The 25,345-nt window shown below is 36.5% G+C and overlaps 1 long non-coding RNA gene across 1 annotated transcript in view; it reads left to right on the top strand.

Moving 5' to 3' along the window:
* The window catches only part of LOC138705649 (uncharacterized), a 206,521-nt gene that overhangs the window by 9,836 nt on the left and 171,340 nt on the right, over positions 1–25,345 (top strand). The gene's annotated exons all lie outside the window — the stretch shown is intronic.

Below are 25,345 nucleotides of genomic sequence, written 5' to 3'. Positions count from 1 at the left end.
TCTTAAAATCGTCTATCATCTGATATCTTCTTCTGCCCCGAACTCTTTTCCCGTTCACTATTCCTTCCAGCGCATCCTTCAGTAGGCAGTTTCTTCTCAGCCAGTGACCCAACCAATTCCTTTTTCTCTTTCTGATCAGTTCTTTCTTTCTTCACTCACTCTTTCCAACACAGCTTCATTTCTTATTCTGTCTGTCCATTTCACACGTTCCATTCTTCTCCATATCCACATTTCAAAAGCTTCTGTTCGTTTCTCTTCACTTCGTCGTAATGTCCAAGTTTCTGTCCCATACAATGCCACACTCTACATAAAGAACTTCACTAGTCTCTTTCCAGAGGTCCGGGGAAGATGCTTCTTGTTCTATTAAAAGCTTCCTTCGCCATTGCTATCCTCCTTTTGACTTCCTGGCAGCAGCTCAGGTTACTGCTTATAGTACATTCCAAGTATTTGAAGCTGTCCATTTGCTCTACAGCTTCATTTAGAATTCGCAAGTTCACCTTCTTTATTTTTCTTCCTATGACCATGGTCTTCGTCTTATTTGTATTTATTTTCATTCCATACTGCTCACAGCTGTCATTTAACTCCAGTAGCAATTTGGGTATAAGATTCGTAAATGAATAACTCTGGATACGGATCAATATGTGATGCCCAAGAGAAGTTACTAGCCTACCTAAATTGATATCAAGTGGCTTGACAGAGGACTGTGGATCAATATTACAAGAACTGCTTACAGTAAATAATAATGTATTTGTTTTATAGGATAGCAGTTTATGTTAGAACAGATACGACGAAATTCATGAGGATAGAATAGCACACGGTAGGACACTATGGCTGTGACTGAGATAGAAGACAGGACAGGCTACGATGCGATAGGATAGGATAGGATAGGATATTTTAAAACAGGCTGATAAAGGACAGAATAATTTAAGTTCGAACACAACAATACGAGTTTGAATTGGATAAGATACGATAAGACACGTTAAGACAAGATACAACATAATACATGCAAAAATGGAGCACATAGGACTGTTACCAATACCGATTCTATTGAAGGGTGGGAGCTTCAACCTCCCTCTAACCTGTGGGCCCCCATGAGTTAATAGGGGTAAATTTAACAAACGGAACAGAATGGCATAGAAGGAAACATAGTACGAGATCTAACGATGTAGGCTAACACTGGTCAGAATATGGTAGGACAAGATACAAGTGGAACAGACTAACAAGCACACATTCTGATGGGGGCAGATAGAAAAGTTAAATTTGTTTCTTTCACCATTTTAATAATTTCAAAAGAAGTGTTTATACAAATTTTGGCTACTCGACCGCAATTACGAGGGAAGTAAAAAATAAGTTCGCTAGGGGCCGTTATCAGAAAGAAAACACAATTTCATCGGAAAAATTTATTGGAACAGACACATCAATTGTTGAGCTATTTTTCAACATATTTCCCACCGGAATTGAGACATTTGTCATATCATGGGATCGACAAAGAGGTGCAGACGGCTGTCAAACGCTGGTTCCGATCCCAGGCGGCACACTTCTACGACACAAGGATACAAAACTTGACCCCATGTTATGACAAATGTCTCAATTCCAGTGGGGGATATGTTGAGAAAATCACTTTATGGACAGCCTCGTAATTGCGGTCGAGTAGACAAAATTTGTATAAGCACTTCTTTTGACATTATTAACATGGTGGAAGAAAAAAATTAACTTTTTTATCTGCCCCCATCAGTATGTTTGCTTGTAAGACCAAGGTAACACAAGAGGAAAGAAAAGAGATTGGCTACAATAATATAGAATAAGAGTAGAATACAGTAGGGTAGTATAGAGTGGAATAAGATTAGTGTAACTTATAGTAGAGAAGAGTAGTGTTGAGTAGAAAGAGAGTGGTGAAGTGAAAATTAGAGTTGAAGAGTACAGTAGGTTATTTTAGGGTACAAGAGTAAAGGAGGAATAGAGCGGAGTAAGAATAGAGGATAAAAGAGTACAGTAAACCCTGCGGATAAATTGCTGGATCCCCACCCCAACATTAAGTCGTGAGGCTCCATTGAGTTTCATGTATTATCTAAAGTAGATGAAACCAGAGTTAGTCCATAATTGGTAATGCTACTCATTAAAACGTTTATCTAGTGACTATTCATATAGTAATCATTCACGAGGCTGCACACGCATGACTTCAGCATAAGGATGCTGAAAGCTAGATAATCTGTATTTCATTAAGTAACAAATTAAACCAACTAGAAATGTAAATGAGCTAGCCGCGGAATACACAAACGCCAAAGCGCTGCGTAAATGCCAAAGTTGCCGGTTCAAAACATTCCTTCTGAATGTAGCTTATGGCTATATTTTTGCAATGCTAGGTTTGATTTGAATAAGGTAATTATTTGACGATAATAATAATAATAATAATAATAATAACAATAATAATAATAGTAATGATAATAATTTATTTTAGCTGGCAGAGTTAAGGCCGTAAGGCTTTCTCTTCCACTCAACCGGCAAAAAGTGTTGAATATTATTGAGAATACTAATAGAGAAATTAAGAAAAGGAAGGCCAAAGAAAGTTATTTATTTGGAGAAAATCCATCCACGACCGCTTTGTCTATCAAAAATTTCATAGATGCTGATACGCAACGATCCCCCACCCTATTCGTGAGAAACAGCCAGCTGTTTGAGCTAAGTGTGAACAAGGTGGAGCTGAAAAATGCTCGTCATCAAATGACATATTTTCTCATTACATTCACTACGCGATTTAACAAAAACAACTATCTCGCCAACATCATAAAGTAAAGGTGTGTCATGTTATTCATGATCAAATTACTATAAATTGCGTAAAGTCGCACAATACAAACTGTCGGACTACACTATGTGGTTAAGTTATCCAATCAAATATATTTAATTGTACAAATTTAAATAAGAATGAAAATTACTACCTTCTGTGTTAAGTAAAGATTTGCCAAACATCCATGATCGGATATAGACCTATATATAAATACTTCTCCGAAGTAAAGTTACAAAATATCAACTAATGGAGTACTCTAAATGATTAAATCACTGAATAACATACATTTTATTTTGAAAATATAAATATAGTAGTTGTTTCCTCTCTGGAATGAAGATATGTGAAGCATTCCATGATCGCATTCTTACATATTTTTATTTCTTCTTTGTATTACTGTGTCTTCCTTTTTTATAATGATTGATTGTATTATTTTATTTCTATTTCTATTGTTGTATTTATATTGCGTATTCTGTATATTTAAATACTGTAAATAAATAAATAAAATAAAATAAATAAATAAATAAATTAATATATTTATCTATTTATTTAGCTAGTGAGTACAAATTAAAATTATAAAACAAAACTGTTTCTAGCCACTACTATAAGAGCTAGGCTCGTGAACGGTGTGGTTTTAGCCAAAAATATAACATAAATTTTATAAAGACAGTTTACTAAATAAAGTAACTAACTTAATGCAAACCGATAAATAACACATGAGAAAAAAAGAAGAAGAAGAAGAAGAAAGAGAAAAAGAGAGAGAAAAAAACACACATTTAATATAAATTGACAATCAGACAGAAGCCAGTGATATTCAATAAAAACATGAATATATTCGACAGGAATAAAAAAGTAAAAAATACATACATTTGTTAATATTATATATCATTAATAATTTTATAAATTTATTTTTTAAAAGGTTCAACTTCAAAATATTTCATATTTGGAAAGTGGTTTGTAATTTTATTATAAAGTCTTGGGCCGAAACTAGCACTTTCTGTTATAAAGTTACAAAATACCAGCTGTTGGAATACATTACGTGCTTACGTCATTAAAAGACTAACTGCCTAATATACTAAGTGAAGATTTTTCAAATCATCCACCATCGCATAAGAATTGGACAAGTTATTTATTCTTGCTGTAAAGCAACTTCAAGAATATTATTGAACGAATAAACCTCCTAGCTTTCTCCCTCTCTATCTCCCTATCTCCCTCTCTATCTACACACCCATCCGCCTATCTACCCACCCACCCACCCCTCCATCTACAGATATCCTTTTCTGATGTTAGTTGCAAAATCTCAACTGTCGGAATACTCTATGTGTTCATGTCATTAGAAGACACATTTTATTTGTAAAGAAAAATCAATTAAAATAAATGTCTACTAAGTGAAGTGAAGATTTGTCATATCATCCACGATCGCATTCTTACAAATCCTTCTCGGACGTGACGATTCAAGATATAAACTATCGAAATACTGTAAGTGCTTTATTACATTAAAATACACGCATTTCACTGTGAAACCAGGAATGAAAATAATTGTCTACTATGTGAAGTGAAGAATTGTGAAATCAAACATGGTTGCATTCTACAGGTCGTTTCTGTTGTAAAATTACAAAATATTAACAGTTGGAGTGTACTCTGCATGATTCTGCCATTCTCATTAATTTACAAACACCTTTCTTTAAAGTGCAATAAAATTTACTATGTGAAGATTTGTCAAATTATCCAGGATCACAGTTTTACAGATCCGTTTCTTAGAGCAAATTTTCAAAATACTAATTTTCGGAATTCCCTGCGAGTTGTAGTCCCTACTAACGTCGTGCATTACAAGCTCTATGTTCGGTTCAAGTTTGTCGAGTTTGGCGAAGTTTGATATTAGCCGATATTCGCTCTGCAGAAAAAGGCCTGTGGAGTTTGTCCTACCTTGATTTAAAAATACTCGCTGTTCTCCACTTCCATCCTTCATGTTTGAACCGCTTAAGGATTTTAGCACAGGTCTAGCGATTAGTTTTTCATATGATGTAAGACGAAACTTGTGTCTTATGTTCAAACATTGCAGGACACATCCCTACAACAACACACGCTATGAAGATAGCTTTCTGTCTCTAGCCCAAATGCCACACAATAATTAACCATAAGCATATTGCTGCTGAAAGTTACATTTTAAATTTTTCTACAAATCGGCATGCAATAGGCTACTGCTAATAAATTAACCTGCGACACAAATGTCAAGCCCTTCTGTCTCCTCGAGTGCTGGATTAGGTACAAATAATGTAGGTTTCCTTAGGTCCTGCAATTTTTTATTTGAAATTGTTATAGATTAGAGATATACTGTAATTATTCCTTTTTCGTCTTCCTGCACTACTGGTCTGTTCTGTTCAGAAGGAGAATCTTCTCATTCATTTTTGGGTGTGCCAGTCCTCTCTTCCAAAAGAAGTACCGGTTCTCACTAGTCTTAGCAATCTTCTAGTTCGCGATCTTCTTTCAAGCATGATTGCTCCATTTCTTTATTTTCTTAAAATATTAATTTTATTCGTTGGTTGCATATTGCATAGTGCATGTTCCTCATTTCATAGTTTCTTCTTCTATCGCATATTGATCATGTTTAACACGGTTTACGGTTAGCGCGTCTAATCGCGAAACCAGGTGTCCCAGGTTCGATTCCCGGTCGAGGCAAGTTACTTGGATGAGGGTTTTTCCGGGGTTTTCCCTCAACCCAATATGAGCAAATACTGGGTAACTTTCAGTGCTGGATCCCGGACTCATTTCACCGACATTATCACCTTCATCTCATTCAGACGCTAAATAACCTAAAATGTTGATAGGTGTCGTAAAATAACCTACTAAAAACACGATCTATTCCACAAAATTCTGTTAACGATCTTAAGAATTTCATTTGTTGAGCTTCTAATCGTCTTTTACCCAGGTTTCAGAGCCAAAAACTAAATTGAGTTTTGATCTTATTTTATACAATCATAATAGTACAGCCCTAGACATTAATTTTGCAAAATATCTTCTAATTGTTCCGTTTATTTTATTGAAGTTATTAATTTTATTGTCGTGTCTTTTTCTTTCATATCTGATATTATATATCCTAAATAGGTACTTGAAATCATTGACTTGTTCAATCATATTCCTATCAATAACTATTTTAGACCGTATCATTTCTTTTTCTTTCATTGCCATTTTTTTTTGTTTTTTTTTTCTACTGATATTACGAGGTCATATTTATAGGAGGGCTGCTTTCTGTAATAATTCATCTTCGTTTCTATTTAATAGGACTTCTTCATCAGCGAATAGTAGAGTGGATACTGTAACATTTCGCGATAATTTAATCCCTGGATTGCTTATTCCTTTCATTCTTCTATTACTATAATTGAACAGTAATTGTTCTAATTCTGTCTGAGAACTTATTGTTGTTTAGTTTAATTACTACTTCTGTCATTATATAAAACTTAACTGCATTGATTAAAACATTTAATACTCTAATGTTTAAAAATATTCCAAAGTGTATACCGATAAATTTTTACAGTCCATAAATAAAAGATAGGTGGGCAAATTAAATTCTTTTCTTTTTTCTATAATCTGTTTTAAAGCAAATACTGGGTCATTACAAGTTTTACTTTTGCAAAATCCATTATTTTCATTATTATTATTGTTTATTTATTATTTTTTTTTTTCAAAATTAAGTAGACAGTGTATACCACAGTATTCTATTTCACAAAAGTGTCTCATATTGTCTGTCACTAACCTCGATAAAAGCGTTACAACGACATACGAGATTTTGCCGCACTCTTTTGAAGATCCCTGGAGTGCGCTGAATCGTATCGCAGGCGACTACGTATGAACCTAGGTTTCTCACCCTTCAGGCTCCACACACATAGAGTCAAGCCCGTATCTCCTTCAGTGGCTTCACAGACACTGGATTCCCTATCTCAAAATTCTCAGCAGGACAGCCTCTACTTCCTGTTTCATATTTGCACTGTCAGAATCATCATGTATAGATGTTAAATAAGTTGTGATACTCATTGTCAGGTGGACTAATTTACTGTTTCTTGCTTCACCCTCTAATAAATAAATTTGATCATTAGCTCGTAGTTTCAACACGTAAACGGTTGGAATTCATAGCTTTTTCCGCGATTTTTTTTGCGTAGTTCTAATTTATAACGAACTAGCACTCCGCTCACCTATAAAACTTTGTTTTGGTTGAATTAATAATTATTCCATATTTATTTAATAACTATTACACTTCTACTACGTCATACTACTTTTGACCAATGAAACGATACGAAAGGACGTTTTTCAACCAATCATGGCTGCTTATCGCACAATTTTATCGCTTCCGTAGTATTTGTTTGTTTTTATTACTACCCTAGCATTTGTTTCTTTGTTTGCCAACATTTCAAACTGCAAGTTCTTTACGGTACTATAAAACATGCTTTGCGATCGTCATTTATTTATAGCATAGACAGTCAACTGAAAATGGCGGCTCCGTTCAAACGTTTTGGTGAAGCTAACTCTAGTGAAATAGAATTTCAGTAAGTCAATTAATATTTTATTGTATTAGAATACTTTATTTCTTCTAATATTTATATACTTTCTTCTAATCATGTAATACAGTAGTCAATTAAATCCTACTCGAGTTCTGATTTTCTCTAGATAAATCAAAACTTCTAATGAGATTACTGTTGATAAAACAATTCAAATAGTTGCCCAACATAGCTTTCTGAGTCACTGACTTGAGCAATATCGTCTAGATAAGACTAAATTTATGTCGCCTCTGCCCATAATTCTGCAGATGATTTATGTCATGTAAATATTTTTAGAAAAGTATGACCGATACATCTTCGTTTGTCACTTTATTTTATATGACTAGAAAAAATAGAAAGCACAATTTGAGACATTGCCACTGGTGTCATTTCTGTATTATTTCATTATTTTTCGTAATCATATCGTATTTAATTTACATCATTCTCCTATTAATTTAACGGTAGTTATTGATTATGAACAAAATATAGTACATATTATTGCGATGTACCGAAGTACATATGATATTTCCGTGCAGGAATTCTGCGTTATCATATGATGAAGGATCGGTGGAGCGGAGAAGAATTCTCTCCGGCACCGGGATTCGAACCCGGGTTTTCAGCTCTACGTGCTGACGCTCTATTCACTAAGCCACATCGGATTCCAATTCCGATGCCGGATTGAATCCTCTCAGAGATCACTGTACAGAGACTAGGAAAACATTTTGTTTTCGATATGGTGGTTGTTTAATCACAAGTTATACCAACAAGGCACCACTTATGAGGCCACTAGGCCAAGAGATAATGGAGTAGGATGGCGTACAAAAAGCGTAATCTTCTATGCAATCATGAAATAGGTACATGGCTTCGAATCTCATCTTGCGAGAAATGCCCTTCATTATGATAATTAGGTCACGTGTAGACCACACATCCCTGCTGTCCCATCGTGAGAGAGAGAGAGAGAGAGAGAGAGAGAGAGAGAGAGAGAGAACTTGCAAGTTGCAGGACTTCCTGGTCAGTTGATAAGCAAGGTAATTGTAGCCTGTGTAAGCTATAGAATGCAGAAATTTCTTGACAATTTTACAGAAACTATTTTCTCTCCTTTGTTCATGAAAAAAGCTATGAATAGAATTATTTATGCCTAATGACGTATTTACATGTGCAATAAGCTTTGATTTCAATTACAAAATTTGTCGTTCAGTGTTTGTGTTCTGCAGTAAAGTCTGCCGAAATAGCCATCCCCAGTCGGAGGTTACTTTAGCAAAGTAATTTTTGGAATCGTTTTGATTTTCCATTAAGTGCATGAAATGTTCCCTAACCTCGCGTGTCCCCGACGGCTTGCCATAAAATGCTGCGAATTCTAGCCTATTTTTCCCTATTTTTGGAAGAATTGTAGAACATTGTTCCGATTCAAATTCAGAGGCATCATTTGAAGGAATAGGGGAAAAATTTCCCCCATGCTGAGTTTAAAATGTAAATAAAATTATATTTTATTACGTATGATATGTTGTTTAGTCAAGTGACCGCAAAAGAAATATGAGGATATCATGCAAGAACTCCAATTACAACCTGTCTCACAGTTTATAAACAAGTACGAGCTACAGTGGAAAAACAATGTCCAACGAATGAATCGGAATAGACTTCCAAAAGCTATGCTTCAATACCGTCCCCAGGGGAAGAGATCTTTGGGCCGTCCAAAAATAAGGTGGACCGAGAATGACTCAATGAGATCGTAACAGGCCTCGGGCCTTATACTTATTTGGATGATGATGTTTAGTCAACTGTCCGAAGACAGGTCTGAACCTCACAAGTGATACTAAGAAGACATCACTTATGAGGCAACTAGGCCAGGAGATAATGAATAGAGTGGCCAGTTCCTTTCCTGATTATATTATATTATATTCATAGTTTTCTGCCCAAGGGCAGGCCTTTCACTGCAAATCCAGCATTTTCTAATCGTTTTTATTTTCTGCCTTTCTCTTAGTCTCCGCATATGATTCATATGCCTATATCTTAACGTCGTCTATCATCCGATATCTTATTCTGTCCCGAACTCTTCTCTCGTTCACCATTCCGTCCAGTGCATCCTTCAGCAGGCAGTTTCTTCTCAGCCAACTATTCTCTCTTGTCTATTGCGTCCTTTAACTCATCTATCAAAAATCTCATTTCAAAAGACTGATTTCATATTTCTCTTCAAAGTATCTTTCATTTACTGCCACACAGAAACTATGGTAAATGTCATGATGTGATAAAATTTCATTTGCGTCATTTCTTTCTTTCCCTTCATTGCTCTGGTAATGCAATCGTATACATAAATTCATCTAATTTGAAGAGTCCACTGCAAGAATGATGAATGTCATTTGGAATACATTTTGCAGGAGAAGCAATTGAAAGTTTGAAATGCTTAGCGCTCAAAGCTTAACTGTGATTTTCCGATCGTTACTGGACAATGACTATCATGTTAATGCCATATAATCTGTATGTACATTCTATATGTCTTAAGCTATGCATTGACAGTCTTGGTTCATTTTCGACAAGAAAGTGACATCCATCATTCTTGCAGTGGACTCTTCATTTGTTTTCTGCTTCCTTATTTTGCTCATAACTAGACGGCAGATCTGTGTGCATTGTCCCTCAAGGTTAGTATGCATGGAGTATGTTCGCACGTGCAATGTGATATTTACTGCAGAGGGAAATTACCTTTATATTATATTATATTTGTTTGCACACTAACTTTTTCTCGAAAATTCATTGCTTTTGTTTTTGGAACTGAAACTTGAAGTTTATCTTCCTTAAATATAGATACGGTATGGGTAATTGTAATTTAAGTCGCCCTTTATTGCCTTGAACGACAAGTTGGTCTTTCGCATATAATGTATTATTTTTTATTAATAGTTCAAAAGTACATAAACTTAATCTTAAAACTGATACATTCACAAATAGTGATTATACACAATCGCATATAGTGTAACATTTGAATGAAATACATTTTCTGAAACATTATTTTAATAAATTAACTCTTGTCAAAGGAATGCCGGTACCATAATGTACAATGTAGTTGTGCGTAATTGACAGAGCTTGTACAGCTAAGTCTCAGCGCAGACTTCTACCAAAAAAATCTAATACAGTAATTTCAACTACAAAATGCTATCAACAATCGTGTAATTTGTAATAATTTGTTTTTTGTTTTGAGATGATGGATTGTGTGGCTCCGTTATTGTAATGTGTTTGTGGTGTACGGAAAATGAGTTGTTGACGTCCTAACTCTGTCCTTGACAATCTACAAGGTCAGTCACCAAGCCGGGCCTTGAGACCCTCAAGTAAAAAAACAAGCTACTTCTATACGTTCACAAATATTGAAGCGTATCCTTACAGAACTTTACATAGAAAGGGGGGGGTTAGGTGTTGGTACACTAAATATTTCCAGAAATCAGAAACTTTGAGATACCGACTTGAAGTCACTGTCAATTCCATTTAAAAATAGGTTTCAGAAGTTGCGGTCAGAAGGTCTATTCCCGATAAATGCAGTACCATGAAAGGGGGGAGGGGCTTTGTTATCCGAGATCAGTTGTCTTGACTGAGAATTTTGCACTTCTTTCTAATATCTCTGCTGGCAAATACTGAAATAGTAGTTAAGTATAAAAGACATTTAAAAATAGTTAAAGTCTAAAATACTAGACTACTGTACGTATTTCTAAATGCCCTTCTCCTCAATGATTTATAAGCATAAGCCTACGACTATTATAGATAAAATATATTCACTATACATACTGTAGGTTAAAGTATAGTTTCATAGATAATCATAAGTTCATCGTTTTATCGGTTCGCAGAATCTCCAAACTAAGTTATCGTTTAGACTGGGCGGCAAATTGTTTTCCTTTTTGTGTTTCAAGATAAAAATTTTCGGCATATCCTTTCATTGCCCTTGTTAATAGACTACCGAACATATTATTATTTAAACAACTGCAATCTCTCCTAAGTTCTAGGTTAAGTACCACCAACGGACAATCACGAACTGCTAAGAGTCTTGGTCATTGTGGATGTACGATACAAGGTCTGGATTTGAGACAACTTACAATAATAATGAGAAAAGTGAAACACAATCGGTAAAATTTTCTCGTAGAAAATGTTTATACATACACACATGCAGCACAAATGTACTCAAGCATTAACCAAACAATGACTAACAATGCAGAGCAAAGATCGCCGAGATAATGATTTTATTATTGTTAAACCTATACAAAATTATGTATTAAGTTCTGTGTCGTCTTAAGTGAAATTACAGCATTCCGTTCACTAATACCATCTTTTTAATAACGTCTAGTGTAGATGGGGGGAAAAATGTACTCAGGGTAAACCCACCATGAGTATTATAGAACTTCGCTAGATTGACAGGTCGACAGAAAGACGTCAATTTACACAGACTAATCGACAGACGGATAGGATGGATAAATAAATGCATACACTGCAATACATATACATTATGTATAATGCAAGTACATGACTGCATGCGTACTAGAAAAAAGTTTTTTTTTTTTCCGCACAGATACTTTTACAAGTCCCAGAAAGGAGGCAGTGCGCAGGAACAGACATACAACGAAACAAAATAATTTTATTACCTCAGCTAGCCCTCTTGTGAACCAAGGCGCTCGTCCTCTGATCACGCGCACTGCATCCTTTCTGGGAGTTGAACAGTATCTGTGCGACAAAACTTTTTCTAAGACAGTATATACGCACATAAATATTGCATTATGCCACATTACATTACAGAAATTGATAGACGTAACACCACGATATAGAACAGCGGTCATCAGTACAATGCACCCTCGGGCTAGCGTCTCTTACCCACGAGTAAAAGATGCAGCCACGGCGCACGCTAGTGCTAGAGGGTATGCTTTCTCCCTCTCCATTCTGCACGACGCGACGGTGGATATTCCGATACACTCCTTACCCATTACCTATTTGAGTGATATACGTAGAAGTATAGATTTTTATGATCAGTACATATTATGCCCAGCAGTACCTTATAAATTCCAAATGTGTGACATGAATTACATGTTTATCGAAATACATTCATTCATTTTCCATTCATAGTGTTCTGTTCAAGGGCAGGTCTTTCATTACAAATCCAGCATTCTTCAGTCTTTCCTATTTTCTGCCTTCCTCTTTGTCTCCGCATATGGTCCATATAGTCTTAATGTAGTCTATCACCTGAAATCTTCTTTTGCCTCGAACTCTTCTTCTATTCACTATTCCTTCCAGTGCATCCTTCAGTAGGCAGTTTCTTCTCAACCAGTGACCCAGCCAATTCTTTTCCTCCTCCTGGTCAGTTTCAGCATCATTCTTTCTTCATCCTCTCTTTCCAACACAGCTTCGTTTCTTACTATGTCCATTTCACACGCCCCATCCTCCTCCAAATCCACATTTCAAATGCTTCTATTCGCTTCTCCTTCACTTCGTCGTAATGTCCATGTTTCTACCCCATACAATGCTAGCTCCACACAAAGCATTTCACTAGTCTCTTCCTTAGTTTTTTTTCCAGAGGTCCGCAGAAAATGATTTTTCTATTAAAAGCTTCCTTTGCCATTGCTGTTCTCCTTTTGACTTCTTGGCAGCAGCTCATGTTACTGCTTATAGTACACCCCAAGTCGAAGTATATTATATCACTGTTATTCAAAATACATCTTCTGAAAACACTGAAAGGTTTGGAGAGAGAAATGTTCACAAATGGGGGTCCAAATAGCAAATGACAGAATTATTTATATACACTACACCAGGGACGGGGAACGGCCTCTCCCAGATAGCTTACATTCTCCCGCTACTGTTGCTGATGTACGTACAGTAGATACTCATGCTGACTGCTCTGTTTACAAAACAAGTTCCCCGTCCCTGCATTACACTTTGCTAATGAAGAAATAACAAAGGTAAGTTTGCGATATCAGTATTAAACGGGATTTTGTGGAACAAAAATTTTCACAAGAAGACAAAAATCAAGATCTATTGCAGCATTATAAAGAGTATTACTTATGACCACTAAAGGAATGAACAAAATTAAAATATTTTTTACAGAAATGGATTTTTGGCGTACTGCAGCTCGTATATCCACAAGAGATAAGATTAAAATTACGATCATACAAAAATGAATATAATAGATAGTAGAATTTTGAACTACATTAGGACATTGGTATGGCCACGTAAAACGAATGAAATAGCAACAACTACAAAGAAGCACACTGAAATGGATACCTCAAGGAAAACGCAAGAGAGGGTGACCAAAAACAACTCGGAGGGATGGTATAAAGCGCGCTATGCTAGAGCAACAGAGAAGAATTGAGATGGGTTATCGGAAGATGTGATATGTTATATATGTCACTGCTGGAGTTTATTTAAATCATTGTTTATGCTTTTACGTGGCACCTCCAGATTCCAGTGAAGTATATTTTCAAGACCTAAGTTAAGAGTAAGAATTTTAGAAACATAAAATACCACGGTTAGAATGAATAAACATCTATGTTCTGATGGATGTTGAATCCTGGACCATGGTTTCCAATCAACGCTAAAGTTGTTGAAGTCTTTATTTCCTTATGGTTTTATGGTATGGTTCAAGTAGAAACTTCTGTGAAAACAAATTCAGAACATTCGGTGTCGACACTCGGCAGGGAAAGAGAAGAGTCTCTCAAAGAATTATTGTTATGTGCATCTTAGCTTCTGTCTGTTCTATATTGTCTCAAGTGTTGGCATTGCACCTTATCTCATATCAGTCCTGTGTTAAGTGCGACATTGCACGTTATCTTTTGCCTGTCTTCTGTCACCTTAAATGTTGGCATTGCACCTAAGTTTCAGTCGTGTGTTAAGTGTTGGCATTGCACCTTATCTTATATCAGTCCTGTGCAGGCATTGCACCTTACCTTCTATTAGTCCTATATTAAGTATTGACATTTCACTTTAACTTCTATCAATCCTGTGTTAAACACTTGAATAATTGTAGGTATCTCATCTTCTATCAGCTCTAGGTTAAGTGCTGGCATTGTACGAGGCGTGTTCTTAAAGTAAGTTCCTAAAGGGTGTAGAAAGTAAACGGGAAAATATTTACAAACCATTTTTGTAGCATTGTATTCCCCACACTTCAATTACTTCTCACCATAATCTCCACCATTATTGAGGCATTTATCGAGTCGTGGCACAAGTCTTTCTATCCCCTCATTGTAGAATTCACCCGCCTGCGAACCACTCCGCAACGTTTGTGGAAAATTCAAGGAAAGCGAAGAAATTGTGAACCTCCTGTCCTCATGAATTTTTTCATCGACAGCACGCACCAAATCGTCATTGATCAAAGATGGCCGACCGGTATGCTGCTCGTCATGCACAGAGATGCGGCCCTCGTTGAACTTTCTAACCCATCTCCTGACCATTCCATCACTAATGCCATCATCACCATACACCACACAAAGTTGATGATGAATGTCAGCTGGTTTGATGTTTCTCGCATTCAAAAAACGGATAACAGACCGCATCTCACAGTCGGCGGGGTGCTCGATCACTTTAATTATTTCAACTGATCACAACTAACCACACACACGGACTGAAGCTCTGAAACTGCATGCACAGCTTGCCTGAGGACTGAAGAAGAAAACACGTATGCGCAAAATAACGATTGCAGCGATGCGACAGCTATAATTGAAAATGGAACTTACTTTAAGAACACGCCTCGTATCTTATCTTCCATCAGTCCTGTGTTAAGTATGGCACTCTGCCTTATCTTCCATCAGTTCTAGGTTTAGTGTTGGCGTTGTACCTTATCTTCCATCAGTCCTGTCTCAAATACTGGCAGTGCGTCTATCTTCTATCAGTCCCGTGTTAAGTGTTTTGCTACTGTACCTTTATTTCTTGTCTCTATTCTGTTGTCTCAAGGGTTGTCATTGCATTTCATCTATCAGATTGATGTTAAGTGTTAGCATTGCATCTTATCTTCTACTTACGTTAAGAGCTGGCATTGTACCTCATCTTCTATCAGTCCTGGGTTGATTGTTGGCATTGCACCTCATGTCCTATTCAGTTCAGCATTATTTTGACATTGCACGTTATCATCTATCAGTCCCCGTTATGTGTTCGCATTGCATTTCACAGTATCTTCTGTCTGTCTTCTGTTGTCTCAAGTGTCGGCATTGCACCATATCCCCCTATCTGTCCTGTATTAAGTTTTAGTATTAGCCTTCAACTGGTATCTATGGGTCAATATACAGACGTGGACAAATTATTAACAAAATTGACGATTTTTATGATAATTCTGTTTACAAAATTTGATTTTTCAATTTAGACTACAGTTGACAATTTTGCATATTTCTATCATTACAATAGACAGAAATATGCAAAAATGTCAACTGTAGTTTAAATTGAAGATTTGAATTTTGTAAAAATATATAATAAAAATCTTCAATTTTGTTAATAATTTGTAAATTAGCAAAAATGTCAACTACAGTCTAAATTGAAGAGTCACATTTTGTAAAACTATAAAATAAAAATCTTTAGTTTTGCTAATAATTTGGAAATATCCAAAATGTCAACTGTATTCCAAATTGAAGAATCGAATTTTGTAAAAATATATAATAAAAACCTTCAGTTTTGCTAATAATTTGTAAATATGCAAAAATATCAAATGTAGTCCAAATTGAAGAGTTAAATTTTCTAAAAATATACAATACAAATCTTCAATTTTGCTAATAATTTGGAAATACGAAAAAATGTCAACTGTAGTCTAAATTGAAGAATTACATTTTGTAAAAATATATAAAAAAAATCTTCAATTTTGCTAATAATTGTCCACGTCTGTAGACCCATATAGCTAGATATCCTTACGTACATTTACAAAGCAATACCAGTTGAGGGTTACATACTATTTTCTATCAGTTCTGAGTTAAGTATCGGAGTTGAATCTTATCTTTTGCTGTCCTGTGTTGTCTCAAGTGTTGGCAATAAACCTTACCTTCTATCAGCCCTGTGTTAAGTGTTGGAGTTCCACATTCTCTTCTATCAGTTCTGTATTAAGCATAGGCATTACACTTTATCTACTTGTATATTAGAAATAAACGAGGTTAAACTTATTTCATACAGTGTTCACGTCTAAGTTTACATTAATTATTAAAATTATGAAAATGCATAAGCAAAAATTATCAGAACACATTCACTTAAAAATACAATTTAAATCTTCACTTTCTACACAATACGTTTCGATGCAATTGCCGCCTCATCTTCGGTAGCAATTAGTCACGAAGTTACTGTGATGTTGAGACCGTAATTATGTCTCTGTTGTTGCCGTTGAGTTCACACCGCATCAACGTAACTTCGTGAGTAATTGCTACTTAAGATGAGGATGAGGCGGCAATCACCTCGAAACATGTATAGAAACTGAAGGTTATAATTGTATTTTAACAATGTATTCAGATAACTGTTTATGTACTTTTATAATTTTAATGATTAATATAAATTATACCTCACCTTCTGTCCATCTTCTGCACTCTTAAGTGTTGTCACTATGCTTTTATCTTTTATCAGTCCTCTTTTAAGTACTGGCATTGCAGTTTAACTTCTATCAGTCGTGTGTTAACTGTTGGTATTGCACCTTATATTCTCTTTGCTGTTGCATCATATCTTCTATCAGCTCTGTGCTAGTTGTTGGCATTGAATCTTATCTTCTGCCAGCCCTGTGTTAAGTGTTGGCATTACACCTTATCTTCTATAAGTCCTCTGTTAAGTTTTGAAATTACAACTCATTTTTTGATTCCCTTGTGTTGGCATTGCGGTTTGTCCTGTGTTGTTTGGCATTGCATTTCGTAATCTATCTTGTGTCTTCTTACATTGCAACTTAACTTCTAACTGTCCTTTGTTGTCTGAAATTGACATAAGCTACTGTCCGTTCTATGCTGTCTGGTATTGCACTTATTTGCTATATAACCTGTATTTTATGGCATTCCAACTTATCTTCTATCTATCCTATGTTGCCTGGCACTAAACATTATCTTATGTCTGTCCTAAATTGTCTGGAATTGCAAATTAACTTCTAACTGACCAGTGCTTCATACCTTACTTTCGGTCTGTCCTGCTTTTTCTAGCATTGCACCTTATTTTATATCTATCCTGTTGTCTAGCATTGCACCTTACCTTCTGTACGTGCTGTGTCGCTTAGTATTGCACCCTATTTTTTTATTTTCTGTGTTGCCTGGCATTGCATCTGATCTTCTGTCTGACCTGTGTTAAATGTCGGCATTGCACCTTATCTGTAGTGTCGTGGTGACATTGCACCTTATCTTCTGCCTGTTGCATGTTGTCCGATATTGCATCTTGTCGTCTACCATATGTTGCCTGACAATACTCTTATCGGCTGTCTATTCTGTGCTGTCTGGCATTACATATCACCTTCTGTGTGTCCTGTATTGTTTGGCATTACATCTTACCGTTGTCTGTTCTGTGTTGTCTGGAATTACATCTTATCTTCTATCTGTCCTGTTTTATATGGCATTACATCTTACCTTCCCTCTGCCCTGTGTTGTCTGGAGTTGCAACTGTACTTCTGCCTATTCTGTGTTCTCTGACATTTCATCTTGTCTCCTACCTATCCTGTGTTACTGGTATTATATCTTACCTTCCGTCGTTTCTGTGTTGTTTGAAATTGCAACTTATCTCCTGTCTATCCTCTGTTGTCTATCGTTATATCGTATCTTCTGTCTGTCCTGTGTTACCTGATATTGCATTTTATCTTCTTCCTGTTCTCTGTTGTCTGAAATTGGTCTGCCTTTACATCTTATCTTCTGTCTGTTCTATGTTATCTGACATTGTATCTTATCACCTGTCTGTTATTGTGTTGTCTGATATTGCATCTTAACTCCTGTCTGTTCTGTTGTCTAACAATGCATCTTATCTCCTGCCTGTTCTGTGTTTCTGTCATTACATCTTATCGCCTGTCTGTTCTGTGTTGTTTGATATTGCATCTTATCTCCTGTCTGTTCCGTTGTCCAATATTGCATCTTATCTCCTGTCTGTTCTATGTTTCTACCATTACATCTTATCTTCTGTCTGTTCTGTGTTGTCTGACATTACATCTTATCTTCTGTCTGTTCTGTTGTCCAACATTGCATCTTATCTCCTGTCTGTCTGTCTTTCTGCCATTACATCTTATCTTCTGTTTGTTCTGTGTTGTCTGACTTTGCATCTTATCTTTTGTCTGTTCTGTTGTCCAACATTGCATCTTATCTCCTGTCTGTTCTGTGTTTCTGCCATTACATCTTATCTTCTGTCTGTTCTGTGTTGTCTGTCATTGCATCTTATCTTCTGTCTGTTTTGTTGTCTAACATTACATCTTATCTCCTGTCTGTTCTGTGTTTCTGCCATTACAGCTTATCATCTGTCTGTTCTGTGTTGTCTGACATTACATCTTATCTTCTGTCTGTTTTGTTGTCCAACATTGCATCTTATCATCTGTCTGTGCTGTGTTGTCTGACATTACATCTTATCTTCTGTCTGTTCTGTTGTCCAACATTGCATCTTATCTCCTGTCTGTCTGTGTTTCTGCCATTACATCTTATCTTCCGTCTGTTCTGTGTTGTCTGTCATTGCATCTTATCTTCTGTCTGTTCTGTTGTCCAACATTGTAACTTATCTCCTGTCTGTTCTGTGTTTCTGCCATTATATCTTATCATCTGTCTGTTCTGTGTTGTCTGACATTACATCTGATCTTCTGTCTGTTTTGTTGTCCAACATTGCATCTTATCATCTGTCTGTTCTGTGTTGTCTGACATTACATCTTATCTTCTGTCTGTTTTGTTGTCCAACATTGCATCTTATCATCTGTCTGTTCTGTGTTGTCTGACATTACATCTTATCTTCTGTCTGTTTTGTTGTCCAATATTACATCTTATCTTCTGTCTGTTCTGTGTTTCTGCCATTACATCTTATCTTCTGTCTGTTCTGTGTTGTCTGACATTACATCTTATCTTCTGTCTGTTTTGTTGTCCAACATTGCATCTTATCTCCTATCTGCTCTATGTTTCTGTCATTACATCTTATCTTCTGTCTGTTCTGTGTTGTCTGCCATTGCATCTTATCTTCTGTCTGTTTTGTTGTCCAACATTGCATCTTATCTCCTATCTGCTCTATGTTTCTGTCATTACATCTTATCTTCTGTCTGTTCTGTGTTGTCTGCCATTACATCTTATCTTCTGTCTGTTTTGTTGTCCAACATTGCATCTTATCATCTGTCTGTTCTGTGTTGTCTGACATTACATCTTATCTTCTGTCTGTTTTGTTGTCCAATATTACATCTTATCTTCTGTCTGTTCTGTGTTTCTGCCATTACATCTTATCTTCTGTCTGTTCTGTGTTGTCTGCCATTACATCTTATCTTCTGTCTGTTTTGTTGTCCAACATTGCATCTTATCTCCTATCTGCTCTATGTTTCTGTCATTACATCTTATCTTCTGTCTGTTCTGTGTTGTCTGCCATTACATCTTATCTTCTGTCTGTTTTGTTGTCCAACATTGCATCTTATCTACTATCTGCTCTATGTTTCTGTCATTACATCTTATCTTCTGTCTGTTCTGTGTTGTCTGCCATTGCATCTTATCTTCTGTCTGTTTTGTTGTCCAACATTGCATCTTATCTCCTATCTGCTCTATGTTTCTGTCATTACATCTTATCTTCTGTCTGTTCTGTGTTGTCTGCCATTACATCTTATCTTCTGTCTGTTTTGTTGTCCAACATTGCATCTTATCTCCTATCTGCTCTATGTTTCTGTCATTACATCTTATCTTCTGTCTGTTCTGTGTTGTCTGCCATTGCATCTTATCTCCTGTATGTTCTGTGTTTCTGCCATTACATCTTATCTTCTGTCTGTTCTGTGTTGTCTGCCATTACATCTTATCTTCTGTCTGTTCTGTGTTTCTGCCATTACATCTTATCTCCTGTATGTTCTGTGTTTCTGCCATTACATCTTATCTTCTGTCTGTTCTGTGTTGTCTGCCATTACATCTTATCTTCTGTCTGTTTTGTTGTCCAACATTGCATCTTATCTCCTATCTGCTCTATGTTTCTGTCATTACATCTTATCTTCTGTCTGTTCTGTGTTGTCTGCCATTACATCTTATCTTCTGTCTGTTTTGTTGTCCAACATTGCATCTTATCTCCTATCTGCTCTATGTTTCTGTCATTACATCTTATCTTCTGTCTGTTCTGTGTTGTCTGCCATTGCATCTTATCTCCTGTATGTTCTGTGTTTCTGCCATTACATCTTATCTTCTGTCTGTTCTGTGTTTCTGCCATTACATCTTATCTTCTGTCTTTCTGTGTTGTCTGCCATTACATCTTATCTTCTGTCTGTTCTATGTTTTCTGCCATTACATCTTACCTTCTGTCTGTCCTGTGTTCGGCTCAGCATTAGGAAAGGCAAAGGAGGAAAACCTATCTGTTGGGTCCTTTGTCTTACGATACAGTGCAGACGTCCAAAAATCTCCCACTGAAGGTAGTTCTGCCCACATATTGTTTGTTTCTATCTGATACTAGGACGACACACGCTGATACTCCAGTGTTGTGAATCAGCACGTCTTTTGCATCTACATCTAAAAGTATGCATGTTGAGGAGGCGGACAGAAGACCTCCTTTGTGTAGACCATTAATGATTCATTGTGCATACAATTCACAGGAAGAAGTAGTGAGATGAATAGAATGTTTATAAATGGATTTCCAGCACCGTAGATACCAAAGACACGAAACTGGCAATCCTCTAATAATTACCAGACATTACTAAACATCCCGGAAAATAAGCGGTGTTTCCAACTGGGAGTACTCTTACTGACACCGTGACCGTCCCTCGTATGTTACCCAGTTTCGCTAATAGGCCGCCCGTCGACTAGGACGAAAACATTCTGTGTGCCAGGAGATCCCGCTACAGGGCGTCCTCGATTAATGCCGTTACATAGTCGTGAACGTTTTACATATAAATAATAATCTGTATCTCCATTTTCATTCAGTGTTTACTGCTTGCTCTGAAACATGCGCCAATCCTGTTCAAAAGACTGCGGAAAACTGTGTTTGCTGTATTGTAAAAGATACTTCACGAATATTTTTCTTTAAATCCTACATTTCACATGGTTTGATTGCGTACAATTTTTGTTGAAGAGTAGCAAACAAGTAAAAATCATAGGGATTACTGTGTTTTCGCACTTTTTCATAGGTAAAGGTGTTCCTAAAATAATGAGAATTGCATTTCTAAGTAAAAGACACCTTCAATACGAAATTCATAATCCACGAAAACAATATAATAGGTTAGGATTTTGACTAGTAGGCATGTATTTTTTTTTTTAGTTTATTTATACACGCTTTGACATCTATAGTCTTATCGCGTGTGAAGATATTTTTATATATCAGTAGACCGTTTTTTTTTCTATTGTTGAGTTAGTGTTTCTTTTGTGGTGTGTTCATGTAACTGACTTTAGATTTTGATTAACGTTTATGATATTGGTGATTGAGGCGATCATGAAACATGGTACGTAAATTTCTAATCCGCATTTGTCTTTGTGACTGAGGGAAATGGAAAACCCCAGTTAGATTAGCTGGCCACAGGTTTTGAACCCGGGACCTCCCGAATGCGAGTCAAATGTTTCCGTCTGAGTCAACTCGCTCGGTGAAATGAGTTTTGTTGTTGGCGAGAAGTGGCCAGTAAATTTTGTTTGGAACATTCTCATTCAGTGACATGTTTCTTCTGGGTAACGTGTACTATATGTGCGAGCCAATTTTTCTTCCCTTCCGAAATATAGTACGCTTAGTTATCAGTGCCTCGACAGCCCATGAAGGCCCAAGGCCGACAACCGACTGCCGCACTCACATCCACATATCGATCTCCCATTCAGAGGTGAATGGTTATCCAAATAGCCCGGAAGTAACGTGTGGTCAGCACGATGATCCCCACAAGCCAAATTTCGCTATCTAGCGTAGTTCCCCAAATTCATGACCAAAATTTCATGAGCGCCCATTCCGTAACGTGAAACCAGGCATGATGCCTAAAGGGATCCATACACACAAAGACTTACTTGGAGGCAAGTCTGTGCAAATCTAAATCCACAGGCAAATCTGCTCGTGTACGGGCGAAAAGTATCAAGACGTTTGGCCTTAAGACATGCTTCCAGACTTCCTGCGTGAAATTTTCCGACTGTTGCGCTCTCCAAATTAAGCGGCAGAAAAAGTAGATATAGAAACAAACGATACCGATACTGCAAGCATCTGGTCGAGATTTCATTGTTTCGCTTTGTAGTTCTCTGTTGTGAAATGGAGGCAAGCTATTAACGTTCAGATTTAAGGAACTATTCTCATGCATTTCTGGTTTTTCAGTGCTTATGAATGTGTGATCTGTGTTCGATAATAAGTTAAAATACTTACAAGTGATAACAAAGAAACTACAGATTTACTATTTCAGAATGGCGCTTTGGAATCGCGAACAAATGAACGCAGAACCATGGAGGAATAGTATTTCTCGAGTGATCGCATTTCTCCATGCGAAATATATTGACTTCAATAACTTCTTACGACTTCTTAGTGAACTATAAGTCTAGGAGGTAATTCCACAGTCTAGTATATAGTCACGAAGCTTGAGTTGTGAGGTACTAGGAACAATAGACTGTGCCGGTACTATTTCGCATTGTCTGTGATGAAGCGATAGTAGCGATCCTAGTGGTTAGCAACTATCTATGGATGCATATTCCCTACTATTGAGCTTCGTGACTGTATATACTAGACTGGGATAATTCTGAGCATGTCTGTACAGACTTTTCTCCAGGTAAGTCTTTTCTTCAGACCACGACTACCTTCCGAAAGATCCCATTCTACAATACTGTTAATCTTCCCATGAAAATTTATTGTTCTCATAAAGGTTTTAATTCACGGATTTCGATTGTAATGGCAATCGTAACATCAAAACGGCTAACAAAAATGACAAAACGAATATGTAAGTATGTTCAGTAGTTTGGTAGGTTGAACTTATAACGGTACCGGTAGTTGTATTAAATTGGCTATGAGAAAATCAGCTTCAATATATTATCTAAATGTATGAACATAGAATATCTATCATGGTAAACCAGATCAGTTTCTACCTAAAAACAATCTTTCCAATAACCCTCGCTAACTTCTCGTGAATGATTGGTACAAGTTTAGTGTTTATATTTTATTTTGACTCGAAATAGTTTTCAGAGGATAACGGGAACATACGTTGGCGGAGATGAAAATTCGACAAGGAAATGGTCGTTAATTTTGTCCGAAGCCCTCTCTCTTACGGAGAGTTTCTTCCGGATTTACTTTCCTTTAGATTTAGAAGACTATGATATCCATGACGATCCTGAGACCCTGGCTAGAGATACTGGAAGCGTCAATTCTTATTTTTTTAGTTTGTTATGTAATGGAGTTGTATCAACTACTGGGTCATTTAGCTTCAATAGAATTGGTGATAGCGAGGTGATAATTGGCAAGACGAGGCCGAGGATTCGCCGTAGGTTGCCTGACATTCGGCTTACGTTTGGAGAAAACCTCGGGGAAAAAACCCAACCAGATAATCAGTCCAAGCGGGAATCGAATCCACGTCCGAGTGTAACTCCGGATCAGAAGGCAAGCGCCTCTGCCGACCGAGTTACGCCGGTGGATTGAATTCTTCTTGGTGGGATACTGAATGTATTATATTTTATGGGCCATCACTCAGAGTTATATAGCACCTGTTAGAGCCAGAATTTTTAATCTAGAAGTTCAATTATTCTTAGTTGTTTTATTTTAAGTAAGATAACAACACTGTTGAGTGAAATGTGTACATTTCTGGTAGTAGATAATATAGTATCAGCTTCCTTTCACTCGTAACAACAGTGGTGTGGGTGGGTTCAGATGTTACCAACCGAAATTCTTTTAGGGCCACATTTATCACTCGTCAGTCACAAACAGTAAAATATCTATTTCTCTTAACAATTTATCCTTGTCGGCCGAGTTTGGGTCCTCGAACGGCGAATATAATAACAAGCACGGTGCTCGTTAGATCTATGAAGACAATATGTCTGTGTTCATTCGTCCGTCCTTTTTAATTTAATAATTACGAACGATACTAAAACACATTTAATTCTAATTAAGAGAAGCTGTCAATAACTTCGCATTGATGGTTAAGTAATGACTCCATTATATTTCATCTATCATTACGGAGATATCGAACGTTTTATAATTACTGGTAGAAATTTTGTGGATAATCGTCTGTTGAGGAACAAAAGCAAAAATTATAGTATATTCTTCTCAGATATAAGAATTACTTTTGTTACAATAACAGCGTGGTTCTAATAGTCTCTATTTCGTAAGTGAATGAATATAAGAAAATTAGCTTGCAACAATGAAAGCGCTAAGGTTTGAACATAATTTTCTGGGAATTATATACATATTAATCTCCGTTTGAGGGTATGTGTAACACCGAAATCATGGCCTACATTTCGCAACTTGTAATTGTAATTTTGAATAATTTAGAAATTAGTTTGAACAAAAATATATACATTGATATTTTCGTAGTGAAGTTGAAGTGGGAAAACAATATAGAGTTCCAACAGTATATCGTACCACCTCACTGGGCAAATTAAGTTTGTTACTACATCTGACAAACTGGTAAGTCAATTACGTGGCCTGCATGTTCTCCAGATCTGACGCCATTCGATTTCTTTGCTTGATTATCTCTCTTTTTTATCATATCTATGCACAAGGACCTGGAGATACTGTTGATCTGAAAACAGAGATTATCTCAGCTTAAAAAAATACCCCTGGGATATTAGAGAACAAATGGGAAAATTTGCCTCACGATAAATTTATTTCCCCGTCTCTGACAGAGTAAAAAACCCTGATAGAACTGAGAACTTATTTAACCCTTGCGGTGAATTTCGGTGAAGTCCGGAGGGCCTAATTAGACAAATTCACTCTTCTCACCTCAACGCTGGGACTCCCTGGGATCTTTTAAGATGGGAAAGAGAGATTGGTGTGC

This window comes from Periplaneta americana, chromosome 9, assembly GCF_040183065.1.
Source record: "Periplaneta americana isolate PAMFEO1 chromosome 9, P.americana_PAMFEO1_priV1, whole genome shotgun sequence".
Classification (NCBI taxonomy): domain Eukaryota; kingdom Metazoa; phylum Arthropoda; class Insecta; order Blattodea; family Blattidae; genus Periplaneta; species Periplaneta americana.
This window is presented reverse-complemented; position numbering and strand designations above follow the sequence as displayed.